Raw genomic sequence first — 12,538 nt, 5'->3', positions numbered from 1 at the left:
AAAGGTTTTAATTTTGATAGCCAAATTTATCTATTTTTCTCTTTATGGTTCAAGCTTTTTGTGTCCTCAAAAACCCATGCCAATCTAAAGTCACAAATATTTTCTCCTGTTTTGTCTTCTAGAAGATTCATAGCTTTACCTTTTATATTTAGGTTCGTGATCCAAGTCAATTTTATGTTGTGAAATAGCACAAGTTATATAACAGCACCACCCACCCCACCACCATAAAAATATCCAGTTGTTGCTTTAGTGTCTTTTGTTGAAAAGACTTCCCTTTCCCCATTAAACTGCCTTGGCACTTTTCACCAAAAGTTAATTGACCACATATCTGTGGGTCTATTTGTGCACTCCATTCCATCCCAGTGATTTATATGCCTCTTGTCTTCAGTAACTCCACAGTTTTGTTACTGTGTCTATATAGTATTATATTACTACATAATAAGTCTTGAAATCAGGGAGTATTAAGTTCTCCTACTTCGTTCTTTTTAAAATTGTTATGGCTATTCTAGGTTATTTGCACTGCCATATATTCTAGAATCAGCTTGTCAATTTCTACAAAAATAAAATAACTTTCAAAAGTCTGCCAGAGTTTTTACTGAATCTTATATTAGTTTCCTAGAGCCATTATAGCAAAGTACCAGGATTCCTGCCTGGGAAAACCAGTGGACAGAGGAGCCTGGGGGGCTACAGTCCTATAGTTCATAGTCGTGGGGTCAAAAAAGAGTTGGACACTACTTAGCAACTAAACAACGACAAAACAAACCACAAGTCCAGCGACTAAAACAACCAAAAATATTTTCTCATAGTTCTGGAGTCTAGAAGTCTAAAATTAAGTTGTCTATAGGACCATGCTCTCTATTTGAAGGCCCTAAAGGAGGATTCTTCTTTGCCTTTTTCTTAGCTTCTAGTGGTTGCTAACAATCCTTGGCATTCCTTGGCCTATAAATGCATCTCTCCAGTCAAGGCCTCTATCTCCATGTGGCCTTCTTCCCCATGTCTCTTTATGTATCCAAATTTCCTCTTCTTATAAGGACACAGACTGGATTAGGGTCCACTCTAATCCTGTAACCCGTAACACTTGGTATTGGCACTAAGAATGATCAAGAACTCACTGGAAAAAATTTTAAATATGGTCCTTCCTCAAGGAATTTAAAATTTTGTTGAGAAGACAAAGTTAACATCTAAGAAGCTATCAGTGAAAAATGAAAAATAAAATAATTTAGTGTGGTTCAAACAATAAATGTTAACTGTATATTAAAAAATGCACATACCAGGTCAGAAGTCAGAGGGATTCATGGTCGATGCACTGAAAGGCTGGTATAACAGAAAAGAGGCAAGAAGCTATGAGTCAAATGATAGCAACAGAAGTGCAGAAACAGGAACTGACATGACGCAGAAAGGCAGGCGAGGAGACAAAGGTTAGCAAAGCAGCACATCCGGAACAGTTTGCGTCAGGAGACAGTGGGCGACAAAAGCAGACGGAGGGCCTCCATGGGAGACCCTAAAGGCTAGACAGCAGAATTCTGACTTGACACGGTGAGTGATACAACTCTGAAAGTAAGGTTGGAGCGAGATCTGGTTTGCTTAAGGGGGTAGGACTAACTGAAAGAAATAGAGCTCAGGGCAAGGAGACTAGTTAGGAAACTCCTGCTTCCTTTCCAATCAATTCTCTATTCTGCAACCAGAGTGAATTTTTTTTTAAAAACTCAGTCTGATCAAGTAACTCCTCTGTATGTTGATCACTGAGTCTGAGATGCTCAAGTAATCAAAGATGCTACCAAAATGTCTAACCTCAGCCTCAATACATTACATTAGAAGGACCAAGGAGGTAGGAAAGGGATGCAGTCTAGAAAGGAGTCATGAGCTCTGTATGGTTTATGAGTAATCTGAAGCAGCAATTAAATGACAGCTGGACTTTGGCCAGGTGATGACCGAGGCGACAAAGGCAGGAGTTTCCATGTGCAGAGTGTTAGAGGAACTGCGGACGGCTGATCTTCAAATCACAGAGGCAGGCATCAGTGGAGGAGGAAACAGCAACCCACTCCAGTATTCTTGTCTGGGAAATCCCATGGAGAGTGGAGCCTGGTGGACCACAGTCCATGGGGTCACAAAGAGTTGGACACTTTGTGACTGAACAACAATAAAAAGGCAGGTGTTGGGGAGTCAGCTGAAACAAGAATGACAGGAGTCAACTATGCCTATTTAGAAATGGACCAGGAAAGGTGGCAAGAGGAGAGTCAGACAACTAGGAGCAAAGGGAAAGGCAGGCTGGCTAGAACTGGGACCAGATCTTAAGCAGGAACACAGATAGAATTCCATCCTGGGAAGAAGGCAGGTCAGAAATAAGGAAGTAGTTGTGGAATAATAGCTAACATAACACTTACTAAACATTTCTTTCTTTTTTTTTATTTAACAATGTGGTACTCACTGTTCAAAGCATTTAAATGAATTCATTCATTTAAACTTCACAAGAATGAGAGAGGTAACTGTTATTGTCCTCATTTTACAGATGTGGATCCAAGGCACAGAGAAGTTAAGTGACTTGCCCGAGGTTCTACACATACTAAATGGCATAGTCAGGACTTGAGATCATGGTAATGAACACTCATTCCATGCCATGGTTTTTACATATATGTATTTGTTATGTACATGAGCATTGTGTACATATACACACAATGAGGGTATTAAAAAACAAACAAAAAAGCAATATGCTTCCCACCCTCCTTTCTGGCACATGACCTTTTCCCTGTTCAAGCAAATGCATGTACTGCCTCAAGAAGGATTATGGTTGTTAGAGGGAAAAGAGGTCATTTACTGTTCAGCTTCAAACCTCAAAACTGATTTTCTTTTTTTCCATCTGTAACAAAACAACAGTTTTGGGAAGGACTTTTTCTATATTCGAACAGCTTTGATTTATCAAGAGCTTGCCTTGGCCCACCATAACTGTGGTACAAGATATAGGCAGGAAGAATTCAAGTTAGGATAGGAGAAATAGCCCACACCTAGGAATTAGAAGAAAGGGTCTTTCTCACAGAAAGAGGAAAGAAAAAGCAGCATGTGTATCATAGATTCCCTCTTGTCATGGGCTGAACTGTGTTCCCGCAAACCCACACAATGAAGTCTCAACATCCAGTACCTCGGAAGGTGACCTATTTGGAAATAAGGTCTTTAAAGAGGTAATTAAGTTAAAATGAGGCCATTAGGGTGGGACCCTAATCCAATATGCCTAGTACCCTTATAAGAAGAGGAGTTCTTCCTCTTCTGTGCAGGAGCGCAGAAGCATAGCCACACGATGGCAAAGCAGCAAGAAGGAGGCCATCCGCAAGCCAAGGAGAGAGGCTCCAGAAGAAACCGACCTGCCAGTACATCAGCCTTGGGTTCTAGACTCCAGGACCATCAGAACACAAATTTCTGCTGTTTTTAGCCAACCAATCTGTAGTGTTTTGTATGGTAGCTGTTGACAACTAACACACTCCTCTAGACTGAAACCCTTTAGGGAGGAAGTTTAAACAGAAACAAACAAGGTAAATATGGGGGGATCCCAGAGAAGTGGACCTTGTTTCTCACTTTCAAGGACAATTTCAGGCTTCCTTAAAGAATTTCTGTGTTCTTATGATTGCTAGAGGGAAGGGAGAGTTAGAGAGTTTGGGATCGTCATGTACATGCTGCTGTATTTAAAATGGATAACCAACAAGGACCTACTATATAGCCCAGGAAACTCTGCTCAATGTTATGTGGCAGCCTGGATTGAGGGGAGGATGGAGGAAGAATGGATACACGTATGTGTATGGCTGAGTCCCTTCACTGTTCACCTGAAACTATTACAACACTGTTAATCGGCTATACCTCAACACAAAATAAAAAGTTCAAAGTGTAGGAAAAAAAAGAGAACTTCTGTGTTCTGACAGCCCAGGTAACAAACTGAAAATGGCAAGACAGAATAATAAATTGGAAGATATCCAGTGTCACCTTCCTGGTATCTATGGAGCAGGAATTTCAAGATTTCCACAGATAGTCTGATAGTAGCAATCAGTACACCTAGCACCTAGACTTTGGTTTCTAATACTGTTTTCCAAAAAAGGATCTAGAGCTCTGTGGAGAAGGATTCTAGGACTGGGGCAGGAAGTATACAAGATAAGCCAGAGCATCTTGTAGTGACAGAAACTAAGGAAGGGGTTTGTGACAATGATGGGGTACTCTGTCTGGAGGCAAACGAAAGAGCTCCCAGGGGCCAAAGCTGGAACAATTTGAGCAACAAAATAAAGTAGCAGTTGATTCTAAACTAAAGTATAAAATAAATATCCATGAGTTGATACTGATATAAATAAAGAACTGAGTAATAAATAAGGGAGAAGAGACAAAGGTCCATGCAGAAAAATTGCAAGTAATTTACATACATCCTCTGCCCTTAAGGAGACAGAATATAACTCCCAACTCATTAAGCGTTGGCTGCACATAGCAATCTCCTTTCAAAGAGTACAGCACGAAAAGGGAGGAGAAAAGAGTAACTTTACAGTGAAGAAACCTGACAAACACTACCTCAAGTCAGGTGATCAAGGTCAACATTGAGACATAAGTCATTTTGAGAGATGTTCTCTTGATATGATGAGAATTGTACCTTACTCTGCCATCTTCCTCCCCCAAACCATAACCTGAGTCTAATCCTGAGAAAAGCATCAAACAAATCCCAATACAGTGGCATTCTACAAAACACCTAACCCGTAATCGTCAAAACTGTCAAGATCATAGCTTCCCTAGTGGCTCAGTAGGAAAGAATCCGCCTGCCGAAGCAGGAGATGTAGGTTTGATCCCTGATCCGGGAAGATCCCACACGCCACGGAGCGACTAAGCCTGAGCTCCAGAGTCTGGCAGCCACAGTTACTAAGCCCACGTGCTGCAACTAATGAAGCCCACACACCCTAGAGCCCGCGGTCCACAATAAGAGGAGCCACTGCAATGAGCAGTCCCAGCACTGCAATGAGACAGTAGCCCCACTCGCTGCAACTAGAGAAAAGCTCTTGCAGCAACAAAGACCCAGCACAGCCAAAAACAACTAACTAAATACACAAAGATTATGAAAAACAAAACTGTCAAGATCATAAAAAATAAAGTCTGAAAAACACTAAAAGAAGCCTAAAGAGACATGACAACTAAATGTAATGTGGAATCTTAGATGGGATCCTGGAACAGAAAAAGGGCATTAGGGAAAAACTGAGAAAATCTAAATAAAGTATAGACTTCAATTATTAATAATGTATCAATTGTGGTGTTCAGTCACTCAGTCATGTCTGACTATTTGCCACCCCATGAAATGCAGCACACCAGGCTCCTCTGTCCTTCACTATCTCCCAGAGTTTGCTTAAATTCATGTCCATTGAATGGGTGATACCATCCAACCATCTCACCCTCCATTGTCCCCTTTTCCTCCTGCCTTCAATCTTTCCCAGCATTATGGTCTTTTCCAACGAGTCAGCTGTTCGCATGAGGCGGCCAAAGCATTGGAGCTTCAGCTTCAGCATTAGTCCTTCCAATGAGTATTCAGGGTTGATTTCCTTTTGGATTGACTGGTTTGATCTCCTTGCAGTCCAAGGGACTCTCAAGAGTCTTCTCCAACACCACAGTTCGAAAGCATCAATTCTTCAGTGCTCAGCCTTCTTTATGGTCCAACTTTCACATCTGTACATGAATGCTGGAAAAACCATAGCTTTGACTATTTGGACCTTTGTTGGCAAAGTGATGCCTCTGCTTTTTAATATGCTGTCTAGGTTGCTCACAGCTTTTCTTCCAAGGAGCAAGCGTCTTTTAATTTCATGGCTGCAGTCACCATCTGCAGTGATCTTGGAACCCAAGAAAATAAAATCTGTCACTGTTTCCATTGTTTCCCCATCTATTTGCCATGAAGTGAAGGGACCCGATGCCATGATCTTAGTTTTTTGAATGCATCAATAGGGGTTGATTAATTATGACAAATGTGCCATGTTAACGTGAAAACAGGAAAAACTAGGTGTGGGGTATGAGGAAACTGTCTGTACTATCTTTGCAATAATCCCATAGATCTTGAACGTTCTAAAATAACTTTTTTTTAAAAGTAACTTAAACAAGGGCGGCCTTGCCAAAACTCCCTACACACACATCATACCTAAGGCAGCTATCTCATCAGGGCAAAGGGAGTTTTTGCTTGGAACATCCATGGAGTAGGGAAGGGTATATAGGGAGGTGATGCCACCTAAGGATCCTGATCTCCAAAAGACTGTGAAGCAAGTACCGAGTCAGGCATCCAAACACCACTATTGATCTTAAGATAAAGTCCATTGAGGAACACTCAAACCACATGTAGATTTGAGGCCGCTGCCCATACTGCCTGGGGATATAGAAGATTTAACCTACATCTCAGACACCACTGTGACAATGAGAATCTTAATAGTCAGGATACCTTAGTTAGGCTGTAACTAAGGAACTCTCAACATGACTGGCTTACACAACAGGAATTTTTTTTTTAAATTTTGTTTATTTTTGGCTGTGCTGGGTCTTCAGTGCTGCTCCCTGGCTTTTCTCTAGTTGCGGCAAGCAGGGCTACTTTCTCCTTGCAGTGCTCGGGTTTCTCACTGTGGCGGCTTCTCCTACTGCAGAACTCAGGGTCCAGGATGCGCCAGCTTCAGTCGCTGCAGCATGTGGGCTCAGCAGTTGCAACTCCTGGGCTTTAGAAGACAGGCTCAGCAGTTGTGGCTGCACAGGCTTAGTTGCTCCAAAGCATGTGGGATGTTTCCAGGTCATGCATTGAACCCATGTCTCCTGCATTGGCAGGCAGATTGTGTACCACTGGGCCACCAGGGAAGGCCCCGGGAATTTCTCTTTATTTGTGCCAGTACGCTATTATAACCCTCCACTCTGCCATCTTCATCTTCAGTGCCTCAGCCATTCCTTAGCTCACTTTTCTGGCACTCTGGTTACCCTAATATCAGGTGTCACGTGGTGAAGCAACAACCTCTGGCAGAAGAGACTGCCTCTTCAAGTGTGACTCTTTGAAGAGTACGTCTCAGGTACTTTGTAGAATGTCCCTGAATGTGAGTTTGTTTGATGCTTTCTTATGATTAGACTGGAGATTTTTGATTTGGGGGAAGAATATCACAGAGGTGCAAGTACGACTCTTTTAAGGAGCAAGGAAGCTTCCCCTCACAACTCACTAGCCAGCCCCTTCCTAAACTAACCACTGGGAATTATGAAATTACTGTTATCAGCAATGGCACCCCACTCCAGTATTCTTGCCTGGAAAATCCCATGGATGGAGGAGCCTTGTAGGCTGCAGTCCATGGGGTCGCTAGAAGTCAGACACGACTGAGCGACGTCACTTTGACTTTTCACTTTCATGCATTGGAGAAGGAAATGGCAACCCACTCCAGTGTTGTTGCCTGGAGAATCCCAGGGACGGGGGAGCCTGGTGGGCTGCCATCTATGGGGGTCGCACAGAGTCGGACACGACTGAAGCGACTTAGCAGCAGTAGCAGCAGCAGCAGTTTAGACCAATCAGGACACAGCCCTGAGTCATCAGGAAGGATACATACAAAACCAAAGGGGTACAAATGACTACTGAAGGGGTCAACACCAGTGCGTGCTATATGTAAAAACCCTGAAAGGCAGAGAGAGCCTTTACTTTAAAGAGACTACATTAACATGATTAAACATTAAAACAAGTCTAGTTTAAAAAGAAAGACATTTTTAATTGTCAAATTTACTTCTTTCTCCAACATTATCACCATCCAGAAGGATTTTAGATCATTTACACATGATAAATCTCTCTTTTCAGCTCTTGAGGGAGCAGCAGGAATAAAGGAAACACCTCTAAAAGACAAAGTTCGTCTACGCATCATCCAGATACCTAGGGCAACATTTCTCAGGCTAGTGTGCTTTGCTACATTCTTCTGTACCATGGTAACAAGCAGGCCATGAAAATCATCGTCGGTGATCAAATTAACTGATGGAGACTTAGTTAAACAAAATCCAGTAGGCTTCTTTACTAACATATCTCTCAGAGCCTTTACATGCTAGCAGGATTATAAATTCCAAGAGGAGGATATACTACTTACACTGTTCAACATTTTCCTCCAAAAAGAAAGTTTTCCTTTTTCGTCGTGAGCATCTATGAACAATTTCTAGGACAGTATTCTGCTTAACACCACCTTGAGAAATACTGGTGTAAGGGGAAAACAAAGACCCAATCATTATTAGACAGTTGCAGGGTAGGGGGATATCCAGAAAAGAATAAGTGTAGTGAAAAAGGTAAGAAGCAAATCCAGAGAAGTCAATGATAAAGAAGCAAGAAAGGAGATAGTTTCCAAAATGCTGCTGCTGCTGCTGCTAAGTTGCTTCAGTCGTGTCCGACTCTGTGCAGCCCCATAGACGGCAGCCCATTAGGCTCCTCTGTCCCTGGGATTCTCTAGGCAAGAATACTGGAGTGGGTTGCCATTTCCTTCTCCAATGCATGAAAGTGAAAAGTCAAAGTGAAGTCGCTACAGACAATCAATGGAGAAAGTGAAAAAAAATAAGAATAAAAATGCTTTTTGATTTGACCAGGAAGACTGCCATTTGTGACCTTCAAGAAAATAGCTTCAGAAAAGAGGAGGAAAGAAGGACGGTATACAGAATGAAAAAAATTAGGGTGGGGAGGAAAAAAGAAATACCTGAAACATTTATAGACCACCAATCAATAACCAGAGTTTAGCAGTGAAAGTAAAAACAAAGACATTGGTTGACTGGGAGAATGGAGTATACAGAAGAATACAAAAAATTTTAGAACAGCAAACACCTACATCTGGTTGAAGGTAAAAGTGAAAACCTACTGAAAGAAACTGATAATCACAGTCCAGCAGATGGAAGAAATGGAATCCAGAGTATAAACAACTAGAAAAGACTTATCATTCTTTTCAGATTGTAGAGAATTTGAATAGAAATAGAGGAAAAGAACAGAATGGGACAGACTAGAGATCTCTTCAAGAAAATCAGAGCTACAAAGGGAACATTTCATGCAAAGATGGGGTCGATAAAGGACAGAAATGGTATGGACCTAACAGAAGCAGAAGATATTAAGAAGAGGTGGCAAGAATACATAGAAGAACTGTACAAAAAAGATCTTCACGAACCAGATAATCATGATGGTATGATCACTCACCTAGAGCCAGACATCTTGGAATGTGAAGTCAAGTGGGCCTTAGAAAGCATCACTATGAACAAAGCTAGTGGAGGTGATGGAATTCCAGTGGAGCTGTTTCAAATCCTGAAAGATGATGCTGTGAAAGTGCTGCACTCAATATGCCAGCAAATTTGGAAAACTCAGCAGTGGCCACAGAACTGGAAAAGGTCAGTTTTCATTCCAATTCCAAAGAAAGGCAATGCCAAAGAATGCTCAAACTACTGCACAACTGCACTCATCTCACACGCTAATAAAATAATGCTCAAAATTCTCCAAGCCAAGCTTCAGCAATACGTGAACCGTGAACTTCCAGATGTTCAAGCTGGTTTTAGAAAAGGCAGAGGAACCAGAGATCAAATTGCCAACATCTGCTGGATCATGGAAAAAGCAAGAGAGTTCCAGAAAAACATCTATGTCTGCTTTATTGACTATGCCAAAGCCGTTGACTGTGTGGATCACAATCAACTGTGGAAAATTCTGAGAGAGATGGGAATACCAGAACACCTGACCTGCCTCTTGAGAAATCTGTATGCAGGTCAGGAAGAAACAGTTAGAACTAGACATGGAACAACAGACTGGTTCCAAACAGGAAAAGGAGTACGTCAAGGCTGTATATTGTCACCCTGCTTATTTAACTTCTATGCAGAGTACATCATGAGAAACGCTGGACTGGAAGAAACACAAGCTGGAATCAAGATTGCCGGGAGAAATATCAATAACCTCAGATATGCAGATGAGACCACCCTTATGGCAGAAAGTGAAGAGGAACTAAAAAGCCTCTTGATGAAAGTGAAAGAGGAAAGTGAAAAAGTTGGCTTAAAGCTCAACATTCAGAAAACAAAGATCATGGCATCTGGTCCCATCACTTCATGGCAAATAGATGGGGAAACAGTGGAAACAGAGTCAGACTTTATTTTTGGGGGCTCCAAAATCACTGCAGATGGTGAGTGCAGCCATGAAATTAAAAGACGCTTACTCCTTGGAAGGAAAGTTATGACCCACCTAGATAGCATATTCAGAAGCAGAGACATTATTTTGCCAACAAAGGTCCATCTAGTCAAGGCTATGGTTTTTCCAGTGGTCATGTATGGATATGAAAGTTGGACTGTGAAGAAAGCTGAGCGCTGAAGAATTGATGCTTTTGAACTGTGGTGTTGAAGAAGACTCTTGAGAGTCCCTCGAACTTCAAGGAGATCCAACCAGTCCATTCTAAAAGAGATCAGTCCTGGGTGTTCTTTGGAAGGACTGATGCTGAAGCTGAAACTCCAATACTTTGGCCACTTCATGTGAAGAGTTGACTCATTGGTAAAGACTTTGATGCTGGGAGGGATTGGAGGCAGGAGGAGAAGGGGACAACAGAGGATGAGATGGCTGGATGGCATCACCAGCTCGATGGACATGAGTTTGGGTGAACTCCGGGAGTTGGTGATGGACAGGGAGGCCTGAAGTGCTGCATTTCATGGGGTCGCAAACAGTCGGACACGACTGATCGACTGAACTGAACTGGACTGAACTGAACTGAACTGAACGCCTAACCATCCAAGTCTGAATATCTCCTTTTAATACTCCAAAATTTCTTGGATTTCTGCTTATTCCACCCAAGATAATTTCAGTATGTAGTATAATTTGCCAATCTGTTGCTCCTTTCAGAAGCTATGTTATGGTGAAGGTGTAGCTATTGAAAAGCACTTACCTGAGGGCCTCAATCTTCATCAAATAAGAAACAAGGTGGAGGTTGGTGACAGTAAGGAAGTTGGGAGCTCAGGAGATTTTAATTTAAAATGATTAACTATGAATAATTGACATACAAAATAAAAACTTATAATGGGAACACACACAAAAACAATGTAAAGATTACCAAAAGAGGGTCCAGAAAGAAAGGTATCTATTATACTTAGCCCACCCAGAAATTTTCACAGGTCTGGTATATCAACAAAAATTGCATAGGTCATAAGCTAACAAAATATAGTTCCCAATATGCTGGTGAGAACAAAGACTACTCAGCATGGGTCTAGCTACAGTCTAGCCTTAACCTGTCACAATTTAAACCTAGTATGGCTTCCCAACACTAACCCTAAAAGTTAAGCATACAAAATTGCATTTTTATTTCCTTTTGAGATCAGTTAGGACAATGATATGAGATTCTGTTGCTTAGAATGCATTTTTAGATTCTTTTGGGCTAATTCAAACTGAGTACATAATTTTGAATTACCTATATCCAAGTCACGAGCGTGGCTCATATACGGCTCCACAGCCCACCTATAAAAATATTTTGATCACAAAAAAAGGCAGTAATTCTGATTCTTTAACTGCTTAATACATAGCCCTATAGAGATTTAAGAGCAGTTGGACTGCTTAAAAAATATGGTGATCGCCATAAGCAGAAGGGTTAGAGGAGGCCACATTCTTTAAATAAAGAAATTAACAACGCTCACTGTGCACGGAATAAAGTTTAAGGCAACAATACTCACACCACATCTGGCAGTCTCCAGATCTGTGTATCTGTAAAGGTAAGGCCACCGGCCACATAGGAGAGAAGATCAGCAGCTGAGCTTGGAGAAAAGGCGGAATCCACGTAGAGGCCACTCTTGAGAACCAAAAACCTGTAGTTTCACCTAGCAGGAAGCGGAAAATGGCAGTGGTAAACCAGTTGAAGTCTGACAGAAATAGGGTTGTTAGCAGTAAAGGGAGGCTCCAAGGCTGCAATTCTGGAAGGCATAGGCAGCCACGGCCAGGCAAACACCCCCACCATGGAGCTGAAAGAAACTATGGGGGTTGATAGAAAAGGGTTCGTCCTTACCCTGTCATCTTCACATCTTTTCTCCAGGCCCTCTCTGGTCTGCAGCCGGCTGCTGAGGCGGCGGTAATCGGCCTCTTTCTGGTCAATCTGTTTCTTGTGCAAGTCCACCAAGAGCAGGAGGTCCGAATTGGGATTTCCTGGCGCCCGGGGCCCACTTCGGTGCGCAGGACCCGGCCCTGCAGTTCTGCCACCTCCTCCTGAAGCAGGACGTAGCGGGAGGAGATGCTCCAGTAATTGAAGGCGAGGACCGCGATCACCACCAGCAGGACCACCAGAACGGAGGGCAAGGCGGCCGGCCCGCCGGTTCGCCCAGAAGCCCATCATGGGGCCGAACCAGGCTGTGCCCCGGTGCCCAGGCGACAACACCGGCGGGCAGAAACTTATGCCACGGATGATGAGTTGCCTGGGGGACGCGGATCCAGAGCCCACTGAAGCTGGAGGCCGGCGGATCCGCCCGCCGGCGAACCGGAGAAGGGGGCGGGGCCGCAAGCCGTAGGCCCCTCCCCGTCCCCTCCTTCAAATCCTGCCAAAGAGCGTTACCTAGGCTTTCA

General features: G+C 42.8%; 1 pseudogene; it reads right to left on the bottom strand.

Moving 5' to 3' along the window:
* The window catches only part of LOC128066500 (uncharacterized), a 54,301-nt pseudogene extending 41,990 nt beyond the window's left edge, over window positions 1-12,311 (bottom strand).
* Between the last annotated feature and the right edge of the window lie 227 nt (window positions 12,312-12,538).

This window comes from Budorcas taxicolor, chromosome 21 (genome assembly GCF_023091745.1).
Source record: "Budorcas taxicolor isolate Tak-1 chromosome 21, Takin1.1, whole genome shotgun sequence".
Lineage (NCBI taxonomy): Eukaryota > Metazoa > Chordata > Mammalia > Artiodactyla > Bovidae > Budorcas > Budorcas taxicolor.
This window is presented reverse-complemented; position numbering and strand designations above follow the sequence as displayed.